The sequence below is a fragment of the Petaurus breviceps genome, unplaced genomic scaffold (assembly GCF_028583685.1).
Source record: "Petaurus breviceps papuanus isolate PSGF00001 unplaced genomic scaffold, PetGlider_PUasm1.0 47, whole genome shotgun sequence".
NCBI lineage: Eukaryota > Metazoa > Chordata > Mammalia > Diprotodontia > Petauridae > Petaurus > Petaurus breviceps.
In genome coordinates, this window is record NW_027186349.1 from 13,221,446 (window position 1) to 13,226,040 (window position 4,595).

At 40.3% G+C, this 4,595-nt stretch overlaps 1 pseudogene; it reads left to right on the plus strand.

Annotated features, from left to right (window-relative positions):
- Positions 1 to 1,866: 1,866 nt before the first annotated feature.
- On the plus strand, positions 1,867 to 3,835 carry LOC138171818 (heat shock cognate 71 kDa protein-like; annotated as a pseudogene).
- The last annotated feature ends 760 nt before the right edge of the window (positions 3,836 to 4,595 follow it).

Below are 4,595 nucleotides of genomic sequence, written 5' to 3' on the forward strand. Positions count from 1 at the left end.
CAAATATAACTAATTCTTTTCATAATTAATTTTTCAGATAATTTGATGTGACATTTTCTAAGCATGTGGGTTTTTTAAGCTACTTTGTTGAAAAATACACATGATGACAATAAAAAATAAATTGTGTCAGTGAACTTTTTAATATTAGAATATTCACTTTTAGTATAGCAATTAAACCTGTCAATTCATTGACACAGGAGATTCAAGGTGAGGAAATTCCCTCTACTAGTACATATTTACAGTTGCTCTATAATTTAGAGACTTAGATACTTACATAGGCAAGAGCTGAGAGGTTTTTATTTGTACAAGGTCACACAGTCTGCATTAAACATATATTATATACTTACTCCATGCTACCTACTGAAACCCAGGTCTTCCTGGCCCAGCTCTCTATTTACTATTCTATACTACCTCTCATCATTTTTTAGTGCCTTTTGTTGGTTTCTTTAGTGGACTTATCTCATGTCATACTCTATTTGGAAATTAGTTTTATCCAATTGTATTCCTGTCAGACAGGACTAGGAACTACTTTCCAAACTATATGTGCTATCTACAGCCTTCCCCAGATTTGTGTAGTCTGTCTCCCAAACCCTCAATGCATTCATTCTTCAACTCAAGCCTGTCAAAAATCCTTATTTCCTTTTAAGCTTAGGTGTGAACACTTCCCTTATTTTTATAGTTGTAATTTCTATCACACATACATTTTTTCTTGACCTTAGGCTTATCATAATCTACCATGAATTACAGTTATTTGTGGACATGTCACAATTTGTATGTTCTATGAGGGCAATGATTGCATTTTTTTCTTAGTCATGTTAGTGCTTAATTAATAAATATACACTGAAAGCCTATTACTGTCACTTTCTCTTCTGGGGTCTGGAGAATTGAGACTATTTGTGTCTTCAAGAGGTTGATATGTTATTTGTAGGAGGCAACATGGTATTAGATGAGTAAATACAGGTTATTTTGACAGAAATATCAAGTAATTTGAAATGGTACTAACAAATGGGTTACTTGAGCTGAGCTTTTGAGAATAGTAAAGGTTCAAGAAAGGAGATGAAATGTCGAGTATGGAGAACATAAGTGTGGCCGGAAGGTTTAATTTGTGAGGAAAATTAATGTGTATTCAGCCTAGAAAAAAGTAGTCTGGAATCAAGCTGTGAATGACTTTAAAAGCCAAACAAAGAAATTTGTATTTGAACCTAAGGGCAATAGAGAACCACTGAAACTTCTTCTTCTTTTTTTTTTTAAAGCAATTGGGGTTAAGTAACTTGCTCAAGGTTACATGGCCACTTATTTCTGGGTGTAGTGCTAAGTATCTGAGCCCGGATTCAATCCCCAGGTCATCCTGACACTGGGGCATATGCTCTTACTCACTGAGCAACCTGGCCGCCCCTAAGCAATTGGGGTTAAGTAACTTGCTCAATGTTACATGGCCAGGTGTTTCCGGGTGGGTGCTAAGTGTCTGAGCCCGGATTCAATCCCAGGTCATCCTGACTCTGGGGTGGGTGCTCTTACTCGCTGTGCTACCTGGCCACCCCAACCACTGAAACTTCTTGAGGAAATAATAACATGTTCAGGTCTACACTTTCAGAATATCAGTGTACCAGTTGCATGGAGAATAGAAGGAAGAAGGAAAGATTTGGGTTCAGGGAGACCAGTAGGAGGCTATTGGAATAATCCTTGCAAATGGTGATGAGGGCCTGGACTAGGCCCAGAATTCTAACATCAGTGTTCATATGGATTGTAACAGTTTCCCAAATTTATACAGTCATTGAAACTTTGTACAGTTTAGTGTTTTAAACTGCAATACTTTGAGGTCTATTCAGCACAGCAGCAGCCCTTCTGTCTCCACAGTGGTCAGATATGACTCCCAACTCTCCAGGAACAATGTTGAAGGGACCCACAGCTGGCATTGATCTTGGCATCACTTCTGTGTGGGAGTCTTCCAACATGGGAAAGTGTAGATCATTGTTAATGACCTAGGAAACAGGACCACCCCACGCTATGTCACCTTCACCGACACGAAACGTTTAATTGGTGATTCTGCAAAGAATCAAGTTGCAATGAACCCCACCAACACTATTTTTAATGCCAAACATCTGATTGGTCACAGGTTTGATGATGCAGTTGTACAATCAGACACGAAGCATTGGCCTTTTACGGTGGTGAATGACGCAGGCAGGCCTAAGGTCCAAGTGAAGTACAAAGGGGCTACCAAAAATTTCTGTCCAGAAGAAGTATCTTCTATGGTCTTGACCAAGAAGAAAGAAATTGCTGAAGCTTACCTTGGGAAGACTGTCACAAATGCTGTGGTCACAGTACCAGTCTATTTCAGTGAATCCCAACGTTAGGCCACCAAAGATGCTGGAACCATAGCTGGTCTCAATGTGCTCTGAATCATCAATAAACTAACTGCTGCTGCTATTGCATATGGCATGGACAAAAAGATTGGTGCCAAGAGAAATATGTTGATCTTTGACCTGGGAGGTGGTACTTTTGATGTCTCCATTCTTACTATTGAAGATGGCATCTTTGAAGTCAAGGCCACAGCTGGGGACACCCAGTTGGGTGGGGGAGGACTTTGGCAATTGAATGGTTAACCATTTCATTGCCAATTTCAAGCAAAAGCACAAGAAGGACATCAGTGAGAACAAGAGGCCTGTATGTTGTCTTTGCACTGCTTGTGAATGTACAAAGCATACCCTCTCTTCCAGTACCCAGGACAGTATTGAGATTGACTCCCTCTATGAAGGTATTGATTTCTATACATCAATCACCCAAACCTGTTTCAAAGAGCTGAATGTGGATCTCTTCCATGGCATGCTGGAACCTGGAGAGAAGGCCTTAAGAGATGCCAAGTTAGATAAGTCTCAGATTCATGACATCATCCTGGTGGGTGGTTCCACTCTAACCCCCCCAAATCCAGAAACTTCTGCAAGACTTCAGTGGCAAGGAGCTCAGCAAGAGTATCAATCCTGATGATTCTGTGGCTTATGGTGCAGCTGTCCAGGCTGCCATTTTGGCTGGAGATAAATCTGGGATTGTGCAGGACTTGCTGTTGTTGCATGTCACTCCTCTTTCCCTTGTAATTGAAACTGCTGGTTGAGTTATGACCGTTCTGATCAAACGTAATACCACCATTCTTCCCCCCTCCCCCCAGGCAGACACAGACCTTTACTACCTATTCGGATAACTAGTCTGGCATGCCTATTTAGTTTATGAAGGTGAGAGGGTAATGACAAAGGATTACAACCTGCTTGGCAAATCTGAGTTCACAGGAATCCCCCCAGCACCCAGGGGTCTTCCTCAGATTGAAGTAACACTTGACATTGATGCAAATGGCATCCTCGATGTTTCCGCTGTGGATAAGAGACAAGGCAAGGAGAACAATATCACCATCACCAATGATGAAGGACGTCTGAGCAATGAAGACACTGAGTATGTGGTCCAGGAGACTGAGAAATACAAAGCTGAGGATGAAAAGCATAGAGACAAGGTGTCTTCCAAGAATTTTCTTGAATCTTATGCTTTCAACATGAAAGCAACTGTAGAGGATGAAAAACTGCAAGGCAAAATTGGTGATGAAGACAAACAGAAGATCCTTAACAAATGTAATGAAATAATCAACTGGCTGGATAAGAACCAGAATGCTGAGAAGGGAGAATCTGAGCATCAGCAGAAAGAATTGGAGAATTTCTGCAACCCCATCATTATTAAGCTGTACCAGAGTGCAGGGGGAATGCCAGGAGGCATGCCTGGTGGGTTCCCAGGGGGTGGAGCAGTCCCATCTGGAGGTGATTCTTCTGGACCCACCATTGAAGAGGTCAACTAAACAAACCAGAAGAAAGAGCATTCCACACAGCTTTCCAAAAATTGAAGGACTAAAATTTGTAGCCAAGGCGATAGTGGTTTAAAAGTAACATTTAAGCTACTGTGTCAATCTGGGCTTTCTGAATACTTGAATGTATGCAGAGAGAGAGAAGTTAACAGTGCTGGGGAGATTCTGGTGAGCTCAACATTGCACTTTTAGACCAGTGGAAATGCAATTGTCCTGGAGAATAAAATCTATTTAAAATTGGCACCATAAAAAATAAAGTGCAATAATTCTTATGAAAAGATGAATTTTGTAAACTAATTGGTCTAATTCTTCATCAATAAATTAATATATCTCACATGGGTCCAATAATTTTTATAATAGTTTTTGATCAAATCATTTATGTAGATAGGGGATCACACACCTGAAGGTTTAAGGATCTGATTCAGAGTCCAAAGAGAATAAGAGGTTTGAGAGGTAGACAGAGATCAGGTGCACTCATATCAAATGTTTTCTGGTTTCTAGAGGCTTTTGGAGAGGGGGATGGAGTTCCACTGAGAGCTGAGACTCTTGAATTTAAAGAGGGTGAAGAATGGTGATGATATGGTACTAGTTCCAAGATGTCACGATGGGACCTTGCAAGAACATTGTGTTTAAAATGTTAAGTTAAAGCGTTAAACCATGTAGTGAGTAGATGGTACTCCTCTGATAAGGATAAGAAGAGCATTGAGCACTGGATGCATAGCTTTAAAAAAATATACATACATATATATATATA